We start from the raw sequence: 26,419 nt of genomic DNA, 5'->3' as shown, positions 1-26,419 counted from the left end.
ACAGCATGATTTAGAACATTTCTTAAAATTTCAATTTAATACTAGGGAATATTGTGCCAATAACTATCTTAAAGGTGTGACGTGAGTGCTTGGTCCAATTCTGCAGAGCTGGGGCTGTAGGCTGCATATGTGGGTGGCTATTAAATGCTTTATAATGATTATGCTAAAGGTCAGATTCCTCATAAACATAACTTCGCTTACTGTTATGAGTTAGACGTGTACATGAGCAGACAATGGTCTCCTTCCATTAAATGCAAACTGGATGAAATGACTGTTTAAGTCGCCAGGTTGTAAGAGAAAAGAGATCAAATTAATGAGGGTGAAGCTGTATAATCAGTTTATAAAACAAATCATGCTGAGGTCAAGGCTGACATCACCATCTCCCACACATCTAAGCACACTTAACAAATGTGAGTCCTCTCTTTTTCTGACTACCCCCACTCTAATTCAAGCTGTTTCTTACTTCTCTTCCATGTACAGGCAGTTGACAAATTGCCTATGTTGGCAAACACCAATTCTATCGTGTTCCCAGTCTCAGAAACCTGATGGTTTCCCACCATGTGAGGACAGAGCCCTACTACTAGCGTTTGAGACTCTCCTAGATTTGGCTCATCCATTTAATTCAGCGGTTCTCAGCCTTGGCTGAATATCAGAACCACTAGGGGAGCTTTTGAAAAATAAACAGGCCCCATGGCCCAGAAATTCTGTTTATTAGTTCTGGGGTAAGATCCAGGGACTTACATTTTAAAAAATATCTGTGGATGACTTTCATGTACCGCCAGGGTTGAAGCATTGCTCTAATTTTCCCACCTATTATTTCACCCAACGTGAACTAAGGCTTCTGCTCCAGCCAGTAATGCTTTTTTGTTTGTTTGCTTTTTGTGTCTCCAGTCCTGTATTCGTGCCATTCATCCAACCCAGAATACTGTTTCCTCGCCTAGCTCTTTCTTTAAATCTTCACCAATCTTCTGAAAGTAACTGAAATCCTACCCTATCTTTCCAGCCACAGTGAATCACAATGCTATTGCCATTTTGAAAATCCTGAGTGCATTTATTAGCTTCATGATGTATTCTGGCAATTAATAATACAGTTTTCACTGTGACTGATTCTTTCATAGTCTGCTTCCGGAATTTCAGGCTCCTGGAGGAAAGGCAAACATTCCCTAACATCTGTGATTCCCACGTCCTATTCCCATACTTACAACAGTACTAAGCTAACACAAACACTCAATACTTATGAAGACTGAACAAATGAAATTCTCTGAATTTTCTGAGGTGTTTTTCTTACAGCCTGACAACCTACACCGTCACCAGCCTGGGCTGTTTATGCACACATTACGCACGCGTAGAAATGACCACTTGCCAATGAAAATGGATGTGATGTCAAATAATGGGGTGATACCTATATAAGTACGATTTTTTCCCAATAGATAGGAGTATGTTCCACGTTCATACATTCAATTCCTGTAAGTTCATATAACAGCAGAAAGGGGAAGGTAGTAAAACGGTCCCTGATTGCTCAGTATCTGACTTCTGAGGAGAGCGGAAAGCCTGCTCACCATCCTAATCCACTGGGGGAGGGGGGCACAGAAGCAAGTGTCCCCTCATCTTCAAAGCAGAAGACATGAGAAATCAATAACCTAGGGTGAATTTTTCTCGTGCAAATGTCTCAACTGAAATGCTTCTGGCGTGACTATCCACTCTGCAGAGCCCCGGCTCAGGCCCTCTGACTGCCTGAGCTACCAGAAAGTTCCAGCTTCTAGGGCCTGGGAAAGGAGCTTCTCTTACCCAGAGCCAGAACTTCTCCACAAAGCCACGGCCGGCAATGGTGGCTGCCCGCAGTTAAGGGGCACAGGAACGTTATGGGTTAAATGGTCTTGGAGGGCTGGCTGAGAACACAACCACTATTTATAACATTGTTTTGGGGGAAAATGCTTTCTTCCTTCCAAACCGCAGAATTAGACATGAACTCTTGGAATACAGTTTATTTCTCAGGCTGGGAACTGCCTGTGTTGTTGATTACACTATGGCCAGCATTTCCCTAGGATAAAGCAGACGCCTGCCTGGAGTGCATGATAGGACAGATTTAGCACAAATACGGACTGCATGGATCTACAACGACGGGAGACAGAGGGAGGGATGGAGAAAAGGCCAGGCCACTCTTAACTTATCAAATAAATCTTCACTAAGCTCTACTAAAGACCATGCTGAATGTGATGGGAGGCAGAAAAATAAGTCCGACAAATCTCTGACGTCTGGTCCTTACAATTCAGGATGGGAGATAAGACAGACATAAACACAAACAATGAAGCTGCTTGGTAAAATGTGCTATAACAGTGACAAAAGAAAAATATTAGATGAAGTCGGTGGAGAGAGCCAGCAGGAAAGCTTCCTGGAGCAGCTGACTTCGAGGCTGTGCCTTGAAGGCTTGAGTGGGATTTCACAGGCAGGCAGGGCTGAGCGGGGAGCAAGCGACACCACAGGCAGCAGGAACAGCACAACACCCAGAGGCTGGAAGAACATCAAGAGTTCAGGAACAGGAGCTACGGTGGGTGGGTGGGGTAGTATTTTCAGGAGCTTGGTGGGGGCTTCGAATGTCAGGCAAAGGAACAGGGATGCCGTCCAACAGAGAGCAGGGAGCCATGAAAGGGCTTTTAAATTACTGAAGCGGTTCTTTATCTAGCAGCAGAATACAGGATGGAGAAAGAGAATGAAAGCACAAAGACCATTAGAAGAGTACAGTAGTGAGGTTGGTTAAAATGACCTTTTGAAGCTAGGCTTTTGAATGAACGGTTAATAAGCATTTTAAGTTTATGTGCCAGTTAATTACTAAATATCTCCCTTTAATGATCAAGAACACATAACTCATTTAGAAAAGTATCTTGAAGATGAACTGAGAAACAACTATTAGCTACAATGGAAAAACTACTTTAGAAAGCACTGAGTTGGACATGCAGACAGGGCTTGATGACTAGAGCCTGATACAGATAATAAGGTGATTTTTTAGGTGTTTGTCTCAATTTTTAAAATAATATACTGAGTTTAACATTTCACTGTTTTATAAACCATAGGAAATTTAATAAGAAATCATATTTCCACTGTTTTCCAAGACCAGTGATTCAATATACAAGGTGACTATAACATAGTCTAAGAAATTTTAGAGTTGACAAAACTTCTAAGGTAGTGACTTAATTCTTTATATTTTAAATCTATCTTAAGTAGGTGTTAAGATGGATGTGAGCAGACTTATTTGCAATGACCTCTAAATTTTAAAGCTTCAATATTGAATGAGACACAGCATTCATCTTTATCTCAAGATAAATGTAATGAAAGTAATAAAATTCAAAGAATTGAGAGGTAGGTAATTGAGGCCAATTTGATAGTAACACCTTAAAGACTATCAAAGAACAATGCAAAGCCCTATAAAATTGACATTACTTACACAATGTATAATTTAAGAACCTAAAATAAAAATCTCAAGCTATGCTCAAAGATTTGTAAAACAAAGGATATAATACTTTCCCTTCATATATTTTTATGTCAATTGCCTAAAAATTCTGGAAAATATATTTTTACATATTTAAGCCAGATTTGAACCAAATCATTTAAAATTTAGCCAACATTTGAGCCCTACAATTTATTCAGTACTATGCCATGAGGATCAGAGATAGGAAGTTGAACAAGGGACAGTTTCTGTCCTCAAGAAATGCACAAACACAAATAACTCTACACCATATCAAGACAGATACAATAGGTACTATAAGTATAAAAGGTACTATGGGATTTGGGGGGAGGGTTAATTACTAGAGGGAAAATGTGGGAAGAGAAATTTGAATAGAGTCTGAAAAGAGAATTAGGACTTTTAACAATCAGATAAAGGTAGGGTTTGGAAACATAACAGTAAGAAACAAAAATTATTTTACTTTAGGCACAGAGGATAAAATGTACCGTGTACGCTCAAAACAGTCAATACACTTGTATAATAAGTTTGGGGGGAAGGAAGGGAAGAGATAGGAAGACAGACTGTCAGATAAAGACGACTTTTGGGTTGTGTTCAAATTGTAAAATGGCTTTTAATATTAGATTTAGGATATGGGGCTTTATTTTATACATAAAGGGAACCATCAATGGTCCTCAGCAGACATATTCAGTTTTGTATTTTAAAGATTGTTCTGGTTTCTGAGTATGAGTTGTGAGAACGTTCAAAAGGCAGAGAATGGTTTTGTTAGTGAAATAGTCTAGATGAGAAGCCAGGGCAATTGCGATGGAAACAAAAAGTTAAAAATTCACTGAAGATATCCTTGAAAGCATGAACCAGAATAACCATGTCATCAGTTATGCAACACTGAGAATGGGAATAATCATCCCTTTCAGTTAAACAGTCACAAACACAGAATGTCCTGGGTCTCACAGAACTTTTCTTTTCCATCAGAACCACGTTATTTGTTTGCAGTGACCATTACTTTAAGAAACTGACCGATCCAAAGACTCACTTCACTTCTGATGGTCTGTTCTAGAACTTCAGAGCCCAGGCTATCATCAAGAAAAACCCTACACTAATTTCCTTTAACAGGGCACCTCTTCAGATTCAACTGTGTGGTCTCCCTTGTTGCAGTTAAGTCAATAAGAACACAGTTTGCTTATACACTAAGCGGTTTATTTACTAGAGGAGGGGGCTTGCCACAAAAGATTGGTCTCCATCAGTGAAGTCAAGGAAGAAAAGCAAAAGGAAAAAGTGCTCTGTCCTGCCTTTTCAGGTCAGAATGAGACCAAGAAGAAGATACCAGTCGTCGGTGACTTCATAGAAATTTCAGCAGGGCAATAAAAGAAAACAAAAACTTTCAGTAATTGAGGAACTTTTTTTTAAAGAAGAGAAAAGGTGGAATTAACTAGCAAACTTTACTCTTCTAAGTAGTCTGACATGCTCTGAAAGTGAAGCTGAATCCTTAACAAAGTGTTTTTAAGTTATTGTTTTCATGTTTAATGCTAGGAAAAATGGCAGAATTGGAGAGGGAGAATGAAAAACAATGGAGCAAAGTCCAGGAAAGATGGGAACATGAACTCTGGCAGAGGAGAGACAGCTCTTTCCCTATGATCACAAATGGAGGAAACAGTGGACAGTGGGCATAGATAACATCTATATGTAAGAGATGTTGAAGGAGGTAAGAGCCAATGGCAAGACCATCTATTGAGATAGGAAGGGACTTAGAGAGAGAGACAAACAAGAAGACAAGAAGAGAGAGAGAAAGTGAGGTGGAGAGACAATATATGAATGGAGAAATTTCTGAATTAAAAAGTTTGAGTCAGGGGAAAAAGAAAATGCCGGAGAATAGGAGAAAGAAAAAGAGAAGGGGCTTTCAGTACTTGAGATCTTGCAATTATTCTGTTTGATAGAACTAAGGAAGTTAAAAACAATTAATTCTAAATATCTGAAACTCAAAAATATGGATTTAGAAAAAAATGATTACAATCACATGGTGTGGAGTGGAGATGATATTTCAAGCCTGATGCTGACATCACTGAGAAATTTATAGCAATGTCCTGGAATTCAACCAATAATAGCCAGGAGAAACTGGTGATCGTAGTTTACGATTTACAAGAGAAGGAACTGATGAAAAAAAGTGGCACACTGATCCCTGAACTGGCAGTGGAGAACAAAGAGCCATCTCAACCCTCATTTAGAATCTAGAGTTGAAAAAAATCAATGCCTTTTCTTGAGATGGTTGTGGGGGGGAAATGGCACTATCTAAGAAAGCCAGGTTTAATTTCTGCAGAGGAGAGGAAAGAAGAATTCCAGAAAAAAAAAAATCAGAGTTATAAGACCTTGTTCACAATAGAGCAGAAGGTCCAGATGACACAAGGAACAAAAGAGGTAGATGACCTGTGGATTCCATCAGAATTGGGTAGATGTGAATACCTGGATAAAGAAAGCATAATACAAGTAGGGGTGTGGGGTGGCAGTTCCCCCCACCCCCCACCCCCAACTCATCTGTTGTGGGACAGGATAGAAGACTGCTCAACCAGTCTCTGACTCGCTCTTAGAAAGTACTTGCCTAAACCCACTTGCATTCTTCTCTCATCCACATAATGAACTCAATGGAGCAAGTTCAGTCAGTCCAATTTGAAGTGGTAGGAAGACAATGCATATCTAAGCTACACTCTTTAACCTAGTTTCCCCATTGATGAAGCTGTCCTTTTTATTCCAGTCTGAATTATGTCTATTTCTCAAAGACTTCAGAAGCTGGAAGAAGGGTAATGTAGTATAATTAATTGCCCCCCTCAAACTCCAACAACTGGGATGTAAAGTAAATAAATGGAAAGAAATCTGAAGGAAACTTCATGGGAAATGGGTTGAATGTAGAACTTGTCAGCCACAGTGAAGTTCTGAATTTCTTAGAAACATTCAAGGACCTAAGACTGATACCTAATTCAGTTGAAGAATACTATTAGATGTGGGGAAATTTCCAATTATGCCTCTAATAAATATAAGACTACTCAGATTTTTTATTTCTTTTTATGTCATTTTAATGTTTTTCAAGAAATCTGTCCATTTCACGTAAGCTGTCATATATTTTCTTGTTCATAATATCTTTTAAATATTTCCTGGATCTCTAGTAATATTTCCTTTTATGTCCTATATTGGTAATTTGTATTTTCCCTCATTTATTTCTTTCTACAGGCTTGTCAATTTTATTAATCCTTTCAGAGAAACAACTCTTGGCTTTCTTGATTTCCTCTACCACATATCTGCTTTTTATTATTACCTTTTTTCCAGTTTACTTGAATTTAATTTGCTCTTCTTTTTCTAGCATATTGAGATGGAAGGCAAGCTCACTGATTTTCAACCTTATCTTTTAAATACATGCATTTAAAAACTATACATTTCTCCTAAGCTCTACCTTAACTATATCTCACAAGTTTTGATATGCTACATTTCTAATCTCACTCAGTTGAAAATGTTTTCTAATTTTTGTTGTGAGTCATTCTTTGATCCATGTACTGTTTTGAAGTATGTTCTTTATTTTCCAGGCAAATTGAAGGTCTTCTAGTTATTCTTCTGTTGTTTATTTCAGTTTGATTCCAGTTAGAGCATATACTGTATGATTTCAACCTCTAAAATGTATTGACTTGCTTTTTGGCCCAACAGATGTACTAATTTGGTAAAAGTTCATTTTCATCTCAAAAGAACAGACTTTCTATAGTTGTTGGAAACAGTGTTCTGAAAATAGCAATTAGGTCAAGTTGGTTAATAGTATTGTTTGAATATTCTATAACTTTACTGATTTCTTTAAATCTGATTATTCTATCAGTGGTTGACAAAAGGCTGTAAAAATTTCCACTTATAATTCTGGATTAGTCTATTTACCCATTTTGTTCTGTCAATTTTAGCTTTATATATTTTCTAAGTTATATTACAAGGAACATATAAATTTAGGACTTTTCTTTCTTCCTACTGAACTAGCAATAGCAATGTTCTACTTATCTCTCATGTTATTTTCTGGCTTTAAAGTTTACTTTGATATTAAATAACTATATCATATTTCTTTGGTTAGTAGTTGTACAGGATACATTTTCCTTTCCTTTATATATGCTTTTATGTAAAATGTGTCTTGTGGGTCTTAGTTTTAATCCAGTCTGACATTTTTTGGCTTTTAATTGGAGCATTTAGTCCATTTAGAAGTAATTATTGATATTTGAGAATATCTTTTTGTTATTAGTTTTCTATTCATCGCATGTATTCTTTTTTCATTTATCCCCTTTGTTTTTTTAATCAATTTTTTATTATTTTATTATTCAATTTTATCTCCTCCATTAGCTTCTTTTAGGGATTAACCTATACTTCCTTGATTTTGATTTTTTTGCCACTTCCTGAACAATACAAAAATATCATACCCAGTATAACTCCATTTATACCCACCTACCTTTGTTTTTATTGTTTTCACAAATTTTATTTCTACATATGTTTTAAGCCCACAAGACACTGTTATTACTGATTGTGATGGTTAGGTTCATGTGTCAATTTGGCCAGGTGATGGTGTCCAGGTGTCTGGTCAAGCAAGCACTGGCCTAACCATTACTGCAAAGACATTTGTGGCTGGTTAATAAACCAGAAGGCTGGTTTATTAAATCATCAGCCAATTGGCTGCAACAGAGACTGATTACATCAACAAAGGATGTGTGTTCCGTAATGAGGGAGTCCAATCACATAGATTTAATCCGATAAGTTGAAGATTTTTAAGCAAGAAAGTTGGAGGACCTTCACTTCTTTGGCTAACCAGTGAAGTGTTTCCTGAAGAGTTCATCAAACACTTCCATCAGAGTTGCCAGTTTGCTGCCTGAGGAGTTCATCGAACATCTTCACTGGAGTTGCTAGTTTGCTGCCTGCCCTACGGGATTTGCACTTGTGCATACCCACAGTTGCATGAGATACTTTTATAAAATCTTATATTTATAGATATCTGCTGTTGATTCTGTTTCCCTAAAGAACCCTAACTAATATGCTTATGATTTAAATAGTCAGTAATCTTTTATATTTATTCAATATGCTCTTCATTCTTTGCTGAGGTTCTACAGTTCTACCTGGGATCATTTTTCTTCAGCCTGAATAACTTCATTTAGTGTTTATGAAGGTCTCCTTCATCTTACACCTTTTATTTCTATAAAAAATCTTTCACTTCGTCTTTGTTAAAACATTTTTTATGCCCCTGGGTTTAGAAATTTAGTCTGGCAGTATTTTTCCTTACAACACTTTAAGGATGTCATTCCACTGTGCTCTGATTGCCATCATTTCTACTGAATAGTCAGCAATCAATCTTATTGTTACTCCTTTGAAGGTAGCCTGGCTTATTTTCTTTGGTTGGTTTAAGATTTTCTCTTTATATTTGTTTTTCACAAGTTTGACAGTGTTATGTCTTAGTTTCTTGTTCACTTAGTTTCTTATAATTCTTGACTCTGTTGGCTGATACCTTTCAACAGTTCTGGAAAATCTTTGGTCATTATCATTCCAAATATTGCTTTTACCTCATTCTCCCTCTTTTCCTGGAACTCAATTACATGTATATTAGATGAAGTGGTTCAGGCTCATGTGTCTCTTATGCTATTCTGTTCTATTATTTTTTTCTGTTTCTGTTTGCACAATTTCTAACAAACTGTCATTGAGTTCACTAATCCTTTTTCATTATCTTGCTGTATCCAGTTTGCTATTAAACCCATAGATTAATTTCAGATAGTATATTTTTCAGATACAGAATATCCATCTGATTAGTTTTTATAGGTTGCAATTTTCTGATGAAATCTGTATCTTTTTATCAACTTTGTTAATTTATTTTCTTTAACATATTCGTAACAATTATAAAAAATCCTTGTTTGTTAACTCCTAAATTTGTATCATCGGTAGATTTGCTTCTATTGCCTGTTGTCTTTGGATGTATTTTTCCCAACTTTTCATGTCATATAATTTTTTACTTGGTCCATCAATTGCAGGTAAGAGTTGAGATATCTAACTATAAGTGTAGACGTGTATGTTTTTCCTTTCTCTCTTGTCAGTTTTGGCTTCAGGTCTTTTGAAACTGTGTTATTGGGCTCATAGATATTTAGGAGTATTTATCTTCTTGATGAATTGAATACTTTATCATTATGAAATATGGCTCAACTTCCCTGGTAATATTCCTTGTTCTGAAGCCTATTTTGTCTGATATCAGGATAGCTACTCAGCCTTTTTAAATGATCAGTGTGTGCAAGGTATATCTTTTTCAATCCTGTTACTTTTAAACTCTGCTTTTATATTAGAAGTGGATTTCCTTCTACACGGTACAGACAGCACGTAATTAGGTTTTCTTTTTTATCCAACCTATTGTCCCTGCTTTTAGACCACCAAGATCTGCTTTGAGAGTATTTAGACCATTTACAGGTAATGCAATTATTTATACAATTTGGTTTAAATCAACAATTTTATTATTTTCTATTTGTACCAATCTGTTTTGTTCCCTTTTTCCATTTTCCCTGCTGTTTTAGTTTCCTGGGATGGTGAAGCAAATACCACGAAACAGTTCAAGTTAAACAATGGGAATTTATTTGCTATGGTTGAGGCTAAGAGAAAGTCCAAATCAAGGCATCACTGAGGCAATGCTTTCTTCTCAAAGACTGGCATTCTGGAGATAGCAGCCGCAGGTGATCCTTGGTCCTTAGCTCGTCACACGGCAAGGCACATGGCGGTGTCTCCTGGTCTCTCCCTTCTCTTCCAGTTCACTGATGTTCAGATTCTGGCTGTCCCTCTGCGGCTTTTTCTCTGTCTAAATTTCATTCGGCTTATAGGACTCCGGTAATAGGATTATGACTCATCCCGATTGAAGTGGGCCACACCTTAACTGAAGTAGCCTAATCAATAGGTCCTACTTAAAATGGGTTCACATCCACAGGAATGGATTAGCTTTAAGAATATGTTTTTCTGAGGTACATATAGCTTCAATACATCACACTTGTCTTATTTGGGATTAAAATTTTTTTAGTATTTCCTTACTAAATTGTCTCCAATATTGGCTTAATAGATAAACCAGATTGTTTTGTATTTTCAGTGGTTGCTCTGGTGTTTACAATATGCACCTTTAGTTTCACACAATCCACCTTCAAATAATATTGCACCCCTTCACATATAATGGAAGATTTTTACAACAGAGTACTTTAATTTTCCTCTCTCTTTCCTGTCTTTTCTGCCACTGTCATCATGGTCTGACTACCATAAGACTGCCATGCTAGAGAAGCTATAAGTAGAACTCTGGTTGACAATCCCAGCTAAACCCAGTTTTCCAGTGACCTCTGTCAAGGTGCCAAAAATATGAGTGAAGCTGTCTTGGACCCTCCAAACCATCCTATACAGCTGAATGTCACCAAGTGACTACAGCTGATGCTACATGATAAGGGATAACCACCAGCTGAACTCTGCCCCTTACATAACCCACAGAACTGTGAGATGTAATAAAGTGGTTGCTGTTTTTAGTGAAAAGCTTTTAGGTAATTTGTTACACAGTGTTAGATAAATGTAACAGAATTTGACACATGGAAGTGGGATTCTGTAATAAAAATTGTAAAATGTGGTTTTGGCTTTGGGACTGGGCAGTGGGAAAAAGCTGGAAGGGCCTTGAAAAGACTGCTAGTGTAGGATTGAAGGTCCGTAATGTAAATGCCACTGGAGGATGGAGAAATGGCAACCTCTCTTACTCAGTGGTGGACGGTTTGTAACACTGGTATATGCAGTAGCATGAGCAAGGAAAAAATATATCCAAGGAAGTGGTAGATTTGACTAAAGCTACTTTCAGGCAGAAAGGTGAAAGTATTGATTCCTTTTAACCATATATGATAAGGTATGTATACAGAAAGAGGAGATAACAAAAGAACTGCTGCATGTTTTAGCAGAATTTAGAGGAAATATAAAGGAGCGAGGGGGTGCTTTATTTGAAAATAAAAATCTTTCTAAACTCCATTCTCTACAGAAAACAAAAGACTCTCAAAATAAGAAACAGTCTCAGGAAAAATTTGAAATCCAGAGCTTGACCGTAAAGTATGGTTTCAGGGTGAAAGTCTCTGAAAGTGTGGCAAAAAACCACGTGCTGATCCAAAGTCATGTGTAGTTGAGTTAATAACAATATTAAGGTGTGTTTTTTGGACTCTTTCAGATAGACAGAAAGGCTTCTGAGAATCTTAACTCCAATTTCACCCCAATACCATGCCTCTCAGTCAGAAATACAAAAGGGCCTATGTCAGAAATAAATGTGGGTTTGGACTTTGTTTATGGAATGGATTATAATTTGATATGCAGGAAGCCCACAAAGTTTTGAAAGGAATTATATCAGGTTGGACTGAAAGAGGCAGAGAGAGTAGGAAACAAAAAGTGGCTTTTGGATTCTCCAAAGTCTTGTAAACAAGAACCAACTGCATAAAAATATAAGGATGATTCAGAATCCAGATGATGAAGCTAAGAGCCTTGGAAAATAATTTCCAGGAAGCTGGACTAGCCCTAATCAAGGAACTGACAACATTAGGATTGCAAAATTACTATGGACCAGTGAAACCTACATGCTTCCTACGTCTCCATTTTTGAGTACAGTTACTGTATACTGGCTTCTCCATTACAGGTTGGGTATGTCGGGGGCAGATGACTTGTCTCTAGAAAGGAACCACACCCATGGAGCTTCCTCCACATTTGGACCTGATTTAAATGACAAAATCCTGGGCTTTTAGCCTGAGGCTAAAGCCATGATAGGATGAGAATTTGGGGCTTCTTGGGAGTGGATGTATTTTGAACATAGGAGGAATGTAAATAATTTGTGAAAAGAGGATGGATTAAAGATGACCCCAAACTCTTTGACACTCTTTCCACTGAGAGGCCACATCTATCTCCTTTTCTTGAAACTGGGAGGGCTCTGTGACTGCTCTGACCAACAGAACATAGTAGGAGTGATGTGGTGTCAGCTTTCAGGTTTAGGCCCTAAGGCACTAGTAGCTTCCACATACTAGCTCTTGGCAACTCTGGAGCCCCAAGGCACTATGCAAGAAGTACAACTACCCTGAGACTATCAAGCTAGGTAGGCCACATAAATGCAGTCTTCCAGCCATCTCTACCAAAGCACCAGATAAATGTGCAGGGGTCTCACTCCTCCAGAGGAGTGAGACACCAGCTGAACACCAGCCAATGATCTCAGTCAGTGCAACGTGGAAGAGAACTGCCCAGCAGAGACCTGCCTGGATTCCCAACCTAGAGAATCATGAAGTATACAGCAAAATGGCTGTTGTTTTAAGACATCAAGTTTGGGGACAATTCACCACATAGTAATAGATAAAGGGAATCACGATTTTCGCAACTTAGTTGTGTTTTTAGTTGCTGCAGCAGCTGCATTGTGCTGCCAACACTTTTTACTACCTAACTGGAAGCAGAAGCCTAAACCCAGACATTTTTGCAGATGTAATTTGCAAAGTACACTATAGGGTAAGATTATTCTTTAGAGATAAAAAAAAAAAAAATGTCAACTTTCTCTGAGATATTACTGAACAAATTATTTCCTGAACAAAATAAACTTCAACTACATTATTGCAATTAAAGCTAACCATTTTCTTCTTACCAAATAAACCATCGTTCATACATAATGAAGCCAAGTGATTCATGTTCAGGCTATCCTTTAGTTCATTTAATAAGTGGTTATTTAGATACTTTCTCATGACTGAAGCAAGACCAGAATTACAAAGATAAAATTAAGACCAATTGAAGTAGTCTAAAGCAACGATTTCTAAACATAATATAAATATTGGTTTATTGAGATAAATTATGAAGTACACACTGAACAGGTACAAACGGATGAGCAATATATATGTGTATATAAATGTTTGTATATGTTTATGTATATGTATGCAGGCATGTGTATGTGCATATATGGAGAGGGAGGATGGGAGGGAGGAACAGGGAGAAAGAGAGGAGGAGAAGGAGAATGAGAGATGCTGAGACAGAGACATTATCCCCATAATAGTGTTGCCTGCACTCACATGCACTCATATCCTCTTTTAAATGGAGGAGTGCTGGTGTCAGGATATTTACTGCAGCATTATAACAGCTTAAAAACTGGAAACAAATACACATTAATAGGAATATAGCTAAGAAGGGTCTAGAAAAGGCTATGGTGACTGACTTTTTACTTTACATGTTTTACACTCAACATATGAGTTGAGTTTAGAAATGGTTTATGATAAGCATGTAGCATGTGTGAAAATTTTAAAGCAGTGAAAAGCACACCACTCCAAGCTAATCCATACAGCCATGTTCCTCTGTCTTTAGAGCCTGAGTAAACCAGTGGCTGTGAATTGGCGAACAGCCAAAATCATTCCTCAGGGCGATTCTAAACCCTTTCAGCTTATTTTTCTTCAGGCTGCCTCCCTGCAAAGATGGGACACTCTATTCAAACACATTTCCCTCTCAGACTCCACAATTTTCCTAAGAAGATGTCCTTAGCCTGACTGCCAACTAAAGCAAATGGCTCCATATCTAACCTGTAACTGAGAATATCTGCACTTCAGGTGCAGATTACCCATGGAGTAAAACTTTAAATTTACTGCTACTCAGTTTTTACTGGAAAACTTAAGGACTGCCTGATGGTTACAGTCCAGCCATTCCTCATTCTAACGGTTGATCTCTGGGCTGAGTTAAACCAGCAAAAAGTAGCATCCCTGGCTTTGTCTTTTACAGCTCTCCTCTCTAGTTCCCAGCAAGGCAGTGTTGACTGAAGTGCTTTTGATATGAAGACACCAGACTGTGCTGAAGACCCAGGGCTCTAGGAACAGCTCCAAAAGGGAAGAGCGTCTTTAGGAAAAAAAATAATAATAATTAGAAAAGTTAGACTTCTCTGATAAATTCTCCAATAAAATCTGAAAAGTTTTGACCTTGTGAACACATATCTTGTCCTGAGAGAGGTTTCCTTAGAGAGCTTAAAGCAAAATTTGTGATCCACTGCAAGCAAATATACAAGCTATTATGAAATGCATTGGTCTTACCCTTACTCCATTTGTTCAATTTTCTCACCCATTTTTTTTTTTTTTAGTTTTATTGAGGTACAGTTTGCATACCATAAAATTTACCCGTAGTAAGTAAACAACTGAATGCTTTTTAGTCAATTTATAGAGGTGTGTAACCACCACCATCATTCAGTCTTAGAACATTTTCGTCATCCCCTCATAGGCGAGCCCACATGGCATCAATCCCCATGTCCACTGGCAGCCCCATACCCATCTGTTTTTTAGCTCTATAAATTTGCATTTCTTGGACATTTCATACAAGCAGGCTTCTGCATCTGGCTTCTTTCACCTATCATAATATTTTGAGGTCCATCTATGTTGCAGCATGTATTTTGTTCCTTTTGTATTCCTGAATGGTATTCCAGTGTACGGACAGACCACATCTCGTTTATCCATTCACCAGATGAGGGACGCTTGGTTTCTAGTTTTTGTCTACTATGAATAATGCTGCTATGTGCAAAATTAGGTGCTGAAGGTACAGAGACAAATAAGACATTCTCATATAGTGGATGATGGCAGGGTGTGTTAAGAGCAACAGTAGAAATATGTAACAGATACAGCGGTAGCAAGGGCAAGGGACATTATTTCTAACTAATCAGATTAACCTTGCTTCATATGATAAGCACATTCCTTAAAAAAAAAAAAATGGTTTACAAATTTTGGTATTTTCTCGGTGAGTTTAAAAACACCAGAGAGGCTAGTGTTTACCAAAGCTTGCAGGAGGCAATCCTTTTGTAAAGTAGAGGTTCTCTCAACTAGTTTATGTCTCTTAATTTGCTCTTTGTTGTTACGATTACAAAAGAGATTTACACTAATGGAAAAATTCAAACAAAACAGAGGTATTTATAGTGAAAAGTGAAAAGTCCCCCCTTCACTTCCAACCAATACTTCTTCCTCAGAGGTGACCCGTCACACTCTGTCAACTCTTGCTTGTTCGGGGAGACAAAGATGCAGACACAATGCGCTCTTGAAATGCTCAGCTAGATCTCAAACCTTAGGCTAGATAGGAGCTTCAGCCTCTTTTCCCATTAAGCTTGATATCAGAATAGCTAGCAAGACCTAAAAATTACTCCTTTTCCTTCTGTATCCCACGCTATGCTCTAGAAAAGAGATTAAAAGAAAAATGGCCATAAACAGTAGACCTAAATAACTGTGCATGTATGTATAAGAACTTCACAGTGACAATTTCTGAAACTTGTTCTACAGTTTTAATCAGTGCTTTTTGTTTTTGTTTTTGTTTTCAAAAAGAAAGTCAGGAAGGAAGGAACAGAAGAAGGAAGAAACACAGAAGCGGACATTTCCAAGGTCAAATAAATGTGGGAAATACTATGTTAAATAAAATACTAATATGCACTGTGATTTTCCCATCTTTCCTAAAATTAACTGACTACCAAACACTTTAATTATGGATCGCCCAGTAATATCTGGACTCTAAATCTTCATAAGAATATAGTGTGGGAAACAAGCATTGGTTATACTTCCCCCTTCATTATTACACTGGCAGCAATTCCGACACTTGAACAAATGTGGAGATTCAGAAGCACACAGAGGGCCACATAAATTTGCCACTGGCCAAAAGACCAAATAAATAAAGTTAACACACTGTCTTAAGATTCTATCTTTATTATGTTTGGAAATCTGGTTTCATCTCTGTGCTTTATTATTTTTCCTTTGGGTATACATAAAAATTAAAATAATATGATCAAAGGGTCTCAAAATAAATTCTACCCATTTCTTTATTTGCTTTACAAAACCAAAAAATTGGATTAAAATATTTTGGGATAGCAATATAGTACTTACTTTACCGTAAAAGAATCTTGGAGAGATTAATAAAAATTGCTGTGAAATTATGATATTTATATATAGTAACTATATGTGCCAAAAAAATAGTGAATGTGGATGTAACTCAGCAGTGAGTGTTGATAAAACCTGCCTCTGAGATTGGATGAGGCTTTATGACCACACTGTGCTTGTGAGTGATAACCTCTTCAATATATTTTATTCCTGTCTTCCTGCTGAAATATTAATTTGGGTGAGAAACTCGGGAGAATTTCCTACTGGAGAGGTCCTCATAGTAGCTAAAAGAGCTGGTATATGTCCCAGGTGGAATTTTCTGAAATTCCATGTCAGGAATAAATAAGTCACCAATGGAAGAAAGTCTCCACCATATTACTTGAGCCTTTTTCTGTTGTTTCTTCATGGCTGCTGGGAACAGAAGTGTGATCACTATCGAGAAAATTGATAAATGTCAGATAGGCCCCATGCTCCGTCATACACAAGCTCCCACTTCTTGTGCAATCCCCAACTAAAGCCGTCCTCCGTTCAATCTCTCTCCACTCTCCAATTCATGTCAAAATGATTTCTCCCTCCACTAAGCTACTGATTCTTGTTCAGGCCTCTTGCTTTGTACGTAATCGTATTTAAAGTACCTTAAGTTCCTGTTTAACTTGGCTACTGTGTGCATCCTGTTCGCTGGGAAGTCTTGGAGCCTCTGGATGACAGGAAGAGGGCTGTACATATCTTGGGAGAGCTTTCAAGGCCACGCACAAGGCTGCTGAATTTGCATCTCTAAGGATTTGTTGACTGACTGACAGTACTATTTAGTGCTTTATTGTGGTCCTAGGAATAGAAAATATGTGTTTTTCCATTTTGAGAATAATGGATTTGCTTACTGGTTTTACAAAATGTTAATAGATTGCCTCTAATTTAAGGATCTGATGACTGAATGTCATTTTTTTTCAAAGACAGAGCAGTGTCATGGCAAGGCAAGCCAGCTGCAGATCACCTAAAGATTCAGGCACAGACTATGGTGAGGCTACTTTGTCATTAACAGCTTTATGACAAAGGGACTTTGAACAGGTTCTATCATTAGGGAAGAGTTACATATTAGACATGCACTTATAGAACAATCAGGAACCTACAAAAGTAACTCAACAGTCTCAGGCATTCATTGAACAAACCATTCCTGAAAGCCTACTATGTGACAGGTTTTAGATTAGGCGTTGGGGAACAAAAGGTGAATGAGAAATTGCAACCGTACATATGAGCTTGCTAAAGCAGATTCCAACAGAACCAATCTGAAAGTTCATTTACCCACCTTCAGCAGCACTATTCCTTTAGGCAGTATAAACAGTTTACTTGGGTCTAAATATCAGCAAATAAATTAGCCCAAAACTCCCTCAAAAAGACATTGTTTAGATTATGTGCCCAGTCCTTCAGGTTTTCCAAGTTGTTGATTCAGGACACAGAGATGTGCAATCAGCAAGACGAGTAAATTCATCCCCAGAGTTGTGTCTAAAAGAATGCTCGTTACTGGCCATTAGGGAGTGCTGGCAGACGGGCTCCTGGTCTCTGTCAAAGCAGAAACAGGTGCTGACATGCTCACGCTTCATAGGAGCATAACATTTTTTTCTAAAACTTAAGGGAAAAAGGCAAAACTTGAAAACCTTTTGCCACTCACAAAAACTTACAGATCTTAAAATTGTGGAATAATAATGAGCTGCTATATACTTTATTTAAAGCAGAGAAAAAGTAGAAGTAACAAGTGCCCCCCCCCCCAATCTTATGAGTTGACTTAAGAGAAGCAGAAATTATACAGCTTTAGTTAAACAGCTTCACATCTGCGCAGCTTAAAATGTTCAACCAGCTAAGAAGGCTAAAAGTGAGATGGTCAATTTGCCCTTTTCCAATCATAACCTATTTTTCAAGTGTATTTTTAGAAGGAAGAACATAATCTTTCATAGATCCATGAAGTTTCATTCTCTCAAGAAATTCACTACAGGAATCAGTAGATTCTAAAATCTACACAATTAATTCAACTGACAAACTTGGCTGCTCAATCGGAATTTTATAACTAATGTATTACTGCTCTGTTGTTGCTACTTTAAATCAAAGGGATTTCTCCTGGGACTGCATGGTAAAGGAAAGAGCGTTTAGCCTATCTTGTAGAAGAAGGAGCGATTTCTATTCTTAAAAACAGGAGGTTCGCCTACAGGATCACCTGGGACAAACTTGGCTGCTGCAGGCAGGCTAGAAGGTTACAGGGGCCTGGGAATGTTTAACATCAAGAGAGGAATTACAGCTCAGTAAGATCAGAGAGAATTACACAGGAAATGTGAACAGTAACCCTTTCATATCGTCCCCCAGCACCGCCTGTGATAAATGGAATCCCGCTGCCGCCCAATTACATGAACACGTCAGCCAACAGCAGAGAGGGACCAGGGAAAAAGGGAACAAGACATTGGACACACACACATAGCATAAATTCATAACGAACTGATAAAATCACGTTGCTCCAGAAAACGGCCTTTGGTTTTTCTAGTTGCCACGTATACACTATGAGGATAATATGCCTTACCCACTGGAGCCCTAACTAAGAATTCCAAAGCAATGTGAAGAATCGGGCAGGGTTGGGGGGATGGAATAATTGGAGGACTCATCGTAAGGAGGGAAACGTGGCTCATCCTAAGCTGACCAAACAAACAGGTCTCCACCCTGGCTTATGTTTAAACATCGTGTTCCTAGTCAGTCTGCAGGGAAAACATTCTTTCCACAATAAATAACATGCAACCAAATTGGAAATTCTTACGCCATCATTTATCTACTCTATGTAAAAGTTTCTTCAATATTCTAAGCCAGAAGCTTAGAGAATTCAACTGATTTTTTTATTTTTCAAAAGTAGTTTAGCTATCATCTAGGCAAGATAAAACTTGGAAAACCAGATGTGACTATGCAGATGTTAGCCTTTTTTAGAGATCTCTGGTTGGATCTCAAGAAAACAATCTACTCTTGGTACATTTGACTCTGGGAAAAGGGAAAATGCTCAGTTTCTATGAACAGGTGAGTTTGAGAGAGAATAATGAAAAACAAAAGCAAAATTTAAAAATCAACAACACAGTCCTCGGATGGTGAGGGGATAGGTAGGGTTGCAAAACAAAATGAAGAAAAAAGTGTTATTTCCGATGGGCTAAGTTTAAAATATGGAATAAAATTTCACAGGTCACTTTGAAACAAGAGTTAACTTTTTCCACTGGTATATCTTTCAGGTTAGAGGTGGTTTGCCACAAAGAGTATGTCAAGAAATAAGTGGAAGTGAATACATAGCTGACAAAGCAAACCACCAATAAAAGCCAAAAGACTATCTAGAAAAAGGAACAATAAAACCAAAGGATTTTTTTTTTCCCAGCAAATTACCTCTTTTAAAACACACAGACTTCTTTAAGGAATGGCTTATATTAGTTATATTAGTAGCATTTTTGTACAATAAACGGCACACTTCTCAAATGGCAAATGACATCTTTTAAAACTGTAGTCTTCTTAATTGCCTTAAAGTTAAACAACTGATGTCTAACTTCTCTAGCAACAGTGCACAGATGTGTATTCCTGTGAGTCTACAACAAGTTTAAAGGTGCTTGCTTTTTCCATAGATTCTAAATATTAGGAAAAACATAAATAGAACTGGAAGAAGAAAGACGATAAAGAGACTAAATAGTAAATCTTATTTTCAATGGAGCTTCTAAGCAAGGACCAGCTCCCCCTTAGAGTGTGGGACCCCAAAGAACACCAAATGGAAGTTTAGTGGAGCTCAGCCCCTCATCTGGGAAATGACAGTTTACTATCAATGCTTCTGAACCATTTTTAAACCATGTCCCCTTCTGATAAACAGAAAAACCTCAAGCCCTCACTGAATGTTATTTGAGATTTCAAAACAAATTATTGTAACTAAAAAGAAACCAAAGCAAGATAATTTCTGACTGTTTTTTTCAATGTCCCACTACAAGAGAACTTAACATAACTTTTAAAGTGGACATATTAGTCAATATTTAGACAAAAAAAGTAAAAAATGCCTGTAAACATTAATGCATTCATTACAATTAAATAATACTTGAAGACTTTCAGCATTTATCTTCTCCCCTCATTGAGATACTATTGGTCTTTTCAGTCCTTATATTAGCTGGAAGAAATGCTAACTGATACATATTAGGTATTCAATATTTGTTCAATGACTTAGCCTCAGGGCCTCTTTTTTATTCTGAAAATAACAGAAGCCTAATGTAGTAACCTCTTTGAAGTAATAAAGGATACAAGTAAGCAGGTTAGGTCTTCATTTACTAAGAGGCATTAGTAAATGAGGCAAACTGCAAAGGCTTTGATAACAGTTATGATAAGGAAAACAGCGAGAATATTATGTAATGTTTGTACATCTGTACAGCACTTAGCAATGTACAAAATATTTCATGAACTGCCAGCTCCACAACTGTATAAAGCAGATGTTATCATTATGATTGTCTGAAATACAGAAACTGGTTAAAACAGGGTAAAGCAGCTGTTTCAAGGTCTCTCAGCTAGCTAAGCTGTAGAGGTGAGACTTAAACCCTTCTAACCTCTATTCCATTTACCAGTAGGTCTTTACTTTGTCATGAAATGTTGAAAATATCCTTACACAAACTCCCAAATCAGGGTTTACATAATAAGCCCAGCCCTTTTTTCTCTCAACCCATCCAACTTCACTCCCTTTTTACCAATTCCCATAAAAATTCTTCCAGTTCTCACTGCAAGAGCAGCCTTTATTTCCTCAAATCAGTAAGACCAAGGGCACAATGAAAGGCATCTTTCAAAAACTAACTGCCTTCAGTCTAGGTCTTGTATCCTACAACTATCCCAAAAAACAAGGACATCATTGCAGACATAGGTTTTTAAAATCTTTAACTACTGAACAAATGTCTGGGTGTCTGTTCATCAGGCAGAGTGAATCAAATATGACACATACTACCTCTTCATTCCTAAAAGTTGAATAAGAGTCACTGTCATATCCCCAGCCTTCTGGTCTATCCATCAGACTCTGACTCCAGGGTCTTGGTAGAGAAAAGCTGACTGCACAAGAATAACAAAACTAAAAGTTATGTTCTTAACAATTTTTAAAAATAACATCTTAAGAGTTTAATTTTTGAAGTCTTATTAAAAAGTGATAAACTACTAGCAATAGTAAGCTAATGTAAATGGGAGGTGGCATTTTATGCACATAAAATCAAGTCTTTTATTCACCTCTGACGGTTATTATGAAGATGAGTCTAAATTATATGAAAAATGCTAAGTATTTTGCCTAGCACAGAGTAACTAGCCAATAAATGTCAGCTGCTGTTAGTAACATTATTGAAGTATTAAATACAAAACATACAATGGTTTCATATTTAAAATGAACAAGCAGACAATATATTCTGTGATTTTTTTAAATGTCTACACAAAACATAAGTGTTCTCTGCATACAAATATTGCACGTAAATATTCAGAAGATTTAGGAGAATAAATGGCAAAATGATGACCTCTGGGAAGACAGGAGGATGGTGGTCAGAAGGAAAGTAATGCTGTTTTAAAAAAATTAGAATGGACTCATGTATTCCTTATGTAATTAATTTAAATTTAGTTTATTATTTAATATTTTAAAAAGCAAAAAAGAAAATACAGTCACTCTTAGTAAGTTTCTTCAATTTCAAAGTTGATTAATACTATTACATGAAACAGTTTTATTTTATTATGCTGTTAAATTTTCCAAATTCCTAAAACTTATTCTTCTTTACTTAGTAATTATCATTCAACTTACGTTACCAACTGCTTTTAATAATCTTCCTAATGATATTCCTAATTACTATACTAAAAATACTTGCTTGTGCCAAAGAAAAGCCTCCCTCCCCATAATTTAGTTAAGTTTTAAAACCACTAAATATACGTAATCATGGCATAAGGAGGCTTTCAAAGTCCAGAAAGTCATAAACCAAAAATGTTTTACATAAAAAGATTACATTTTTCCTTTAAATTTTAATAAACCCCAGAAAGTCAAGCCCTTGATTCTTTTTTTTTTTTTAAGGCCAAAGGGTCATCTATTTAAACTCACCATAACAATTTCAAGTGTCTTGAGGGTTACTGTAATTGAAAACCTCTCCTCCTGAGTTCTTCCTAACTTCTAATTCTTGACTGTACCATATTGGTTCTGGTTTTTAAAATTCTAACTTCCCTTCCAGTTCACAATCCTGACCCTGACTTTTTCATACCATTCTTTTTTTCCTTCCAGTCATCTAGACTTGAGCCAATAAAGGATGGGCAAACCAGGTCACAAAAGCCCTCATTAACTCCCCAGAGCAGCAAATAGAGGGTCTCCTGTGGCTCCACCAGGAAGGGCAGCCACAGGCTCCCAGGTCTAATCCAACCTGGGCCCCTTCAATTTACAAATCCACTTTATAAATTAAAGGCCTCTTGTTTTGTGAGAGGGAAAGCAGCCTTTTACTTGAACTGTGGGAAGCTATATCATATCTTTAAGATATATTTAAAATTCAAGGAAGAAACTGGTTAAAATGGCAAATTTTATGTTATAAATGTATGTTACCACAATACAAAAAAAAGGAAAAAAAAAGAAAGAGAGAAAGAAAAGAAATAGGCTCATGGGGCCCTAACACACCTCAAAAAAAAATCAAGGAAGCCCTTCCCTGTAAAGTAAAGTAATAGAGTATTTGGTCAAAAGGTATCTTCTTATAATTTCAAACAAAATTTAAAATTTAAAATTCTAGATTGAATACAGGGAAAATCCATAATAATAATAATAAGAAGAAAAAGCAGCAGCAGCAACTGTATTTTTAGAAAATAGAAAGCAAATAAATCAACAAGTTTTTTTTTTTCTTTGTCCCAGATGCCCAGCTAACAAGAAAAATGTAGAAAAATGGACTCCCTTAGCTCTCTAAGTCTTAAACTAGCAAATGGTTAAGAACATGGACTTCGGCGCCAAGTCCAGACCCACCACATACTAATTGTCACTGGCTCAGTTACTTGACCACTCTGTGCCTCAGTTTCCTCATTTGTAAAACTGGGCTTAATATCAATATCAAACTTACAGGACTGCTGCAAGGATCACATAACTTGTTACACACAAAGCACCAGAACGGTGCCTGGCACTGAGAAAAGACTGTAACACCATTGGTTAAGATCCTTTATGTCAGAAGGGTGCAGCTTCTGGAAGAGAACTTTAAGAACAGCATATCGCAACCAGTGAAGGAACAGTCACCTCCGAGGCTGCTTAGTGACCTTCTTGGGACACATTCAGAATCACCAGCATCGTTCTCGCCCATGCATTCTAATCGTATATTCCTTCCCACATTCCCCCACATACCCAGTGCTCCACTTACCTGTTTATCCATCTCCCTGTGGACTAAGAGCACCTTGAGAACAAGGACGCCATCTTCCCTTGTGGTCCTGACATCGAGCACAGTGCCTGGCATAGAGAGGCTCTAGAAAAACTGAAAGAAATATAAGTTCATGAATATCAGCCATTTACCTTTTCTGCCTCATTCAAGTTAAGTTCCTGAAGACAGATCTCTGCATGCCTAGCTGTGCCTACCATACAGTAGGAGCTTAATAAGTCAATCATACACATTTTTTAAATCCAAAGATCAAATTCATTTTGAACTATATTTGAATTAATTCATGACATGGCATCATCTACTAAAATAAAATGCACTTCTGAAATGAAACAATTATTTCCACCCCCCATCCCCCAGAAGCTCTTGTTGTAAGGAAATAACACCTCTCAATGCTATTTTAGTCCTCAAAAGTGAGGACCACAGAGAAGAGATGCAACCAATGCCCGATTCCCGCTCTTTCCTAAGCTGCTAGGAAGAAGAGACCCTTTATCAGCGCCCTTCCTCCAAAAGCTGGCCAGGGCAAAGACTTTCTTCAACATGAGTCATGGTGGCTGCTGTATAGATTTTATTCAGTCAGCATTGTTTCCCGGCTCCCTCACAATTGTGACATGTCCATCATTTGAGAGCTCTTTTTGCCCATCCTTTTTGCGACTGTGGTCAGCTCAGCTAGGACAAAGAGCCAGCTCGCCAGCACCCCACCACTGATCTCGTGAACCATAACTTCAGCCTTTTCACCACTTGGGAGCTCATCAATGAAAGGCCTTCAGTGTGACCTGAGCCTGAAGTCAAACTATTATCACATGGCCTGCCACTTGCCAGCATCTTTGATCTCAAATCTCGCACAAGTCCCAACAAGAAAGGTGGAAAACTTCAGAGAATCTAGATTAAAAAGTTTCTTGGTTTCCTCAGGAAAAAAATGGTGATTTAACATTCTACTGCATCATTATATTCCCAGATTACTTCCAGGTGTCATAATTGGGACAATCAACCTCAACATCTGTCACTGACCTAATATTAGATCAGGGCATAAATACACAAACCCCATGTGATCCTGCCTTCTAATCCTACTTACTCAGAGTAGGAAGATAAATGATTTATTTCTCTTGACTTTACAAGATGAAATTAAGCCAGCTTCTTTGCTTGATGAAATTAAAAATAAAAATGCTGTCAAATGAAAGCTCTTTGCTATCCCTGGTGCCTTGGTCAGTCATGGAATTTGAAAGTTAGAAAGGATCTTTGAGAGAGCCATCTTTCTCATTTAATAATAGATCTAGTGCGAGGTCCAGAAACGTTGAGTGATTTGCTATGGTCGCAAAGATAAACAGCAGAACCAAAGCTGGAATAAAGGCCTTTCTACACTGCAGTCCGTGGCCTTTCCAAAATACCACGCTAGATCCAGTCTCCTGCCAAGAACTTCATACTGACCCGGCAATCCTGAAGAGGCCGTTCTCAGCTTGACCTCACCTCCCTACATTTTGGTAATCCAGCTACATAATTATCTGCTAAAAAAATATGAGGACAAGACTTCCATCTCTGAAACTAACCTGGCGACAGCACTGTTTGTTTTCTTAAAAATATTACCCCTAGCAACTGCTACGGGCTTCTTCCATCTTTCCAAGACAAGTCTGAGCATTCTCTAAGACCCTGATTCCCTAAACGGTCTTCAAGCATGTTCTGGAAAAAACTGGGAGAGCCCCATGCAACCACCCTTATTATAGAGGGAATGGAACTGTCAGCTTCAAGGTACAGATAACAGACTCTCAGAACTCTAAGCAGCAAGGACAGCTGCTATCTTCAAACAAACATTAATAATGAGAATCTAAATGCCAAGTCTTGTGTGACCTGATAAAGTAAGTGACAGCACATTTTAGAAAAAAAGCTTACTAGTAAATAACTAGTAACCCTTCTCCACCCACCACCACAAGATCCATTCATCCAATAATCCCAAACATATTCTGGATTTTACACTTTGCTACAGCATAACCAAATACAGAATTTAATATATTAATTTCAAATACGACTTTTTCTACTACATCTTTGTTCCTCGGTCTAATGAGCAGGGGAATGGCCTGATGGTAGGCAGCAAGGAAAATGAAAAGAATGTGTTCCTAAGACATAAATGGGAATAAATAAATAAATAAATAAATAAAGAGTAAAGAGCAATGTAGTAAAACACAAAGAATATTTTTCATGACTTTCTTAATGTTTATTCTAATATATACCTAGAAAACAGAGGCAATACATTTAAAGTTGAGACAATCTTAGGATTTTTCATAATTATGCCCACATAACAAAATAAATATTTTATAAATTTAAAATTACAATTTAATAATAACCAGCCATGAAAATCTCAGATTATATTAGTAAAAACTGAGATGATAAATAAAACCCTATTAAATCTGTCATTTCCTACTGAAATAAAAAAGATATCATCTCCTTCTTGACTACTACTTATGGGTATTATACAGATCTAAAGTTTAAGAAAACTTTCAAATAACCCCTAGCAGACATCAAAGCAAGATACATGTCTCTTAGATAAAGCACAAATTTAAAAAGTCAAAACAAAAATTAAAACAGACAAAACTTTATACCAAATAGAAAAAAACCAAAGCTGAATAAAATGCAAACAGAATTTAAAACAGATTAAAACAGAAAGCTTAAAACAAAATCAATGA

General features: G+C 37.2%; 1 protein-coding gene and 1 pseudogene across 10 annotated transcripts in view; both read right to left on the bottom strand.

The window, feature by feature from the left end:
- LOC119535189 overlaps positions 1-23,822 on the bottom strand; it is a 40,367-nt pseudogene extending 16,545 nt beyond the window's left edge.
- The window catches only part of ZNF438 (zinc finger protein 438), a 184,867-nt gene that overhangs the window by 77,990 nt on the left and 80,458 nt on the right, over positions 1-26,419 (bottom strand). For all 10 annotated transcript variants that reach the window (XM_037837948.1, XM_037837944.1, XM_037837952.1 and 7 more), the window contains one exon: positions 23,730-23,840. The gene's annotated coding sequence lies outside the window, so the exon portion shown is untranslated. The remainder of the gene's footprint in view (positions 1-23,729; positions 23,841-26,419) is intronic.

Source organism: Choloepus didactylus, chromosome 5 (assembly GCF_015220235.1).
Source record: "Choloepus didactylus isolate mChoDid1 chromosome 5, mChoDid1.pri, whole genome shotgun sequence".
In the NCBI taxonomy this organism is placed as follows: Eukaryota; Metazoa; Chordata; class Mammalia; order Pilosa; family Megalonychidae; genus Choloepus; species Choloepus didactylus.
The sequence above is the reverse complement of the archived record's forward strand: the minus strand, read 5'-3'. Positions and strand labels throughout refer to the sequence as shown.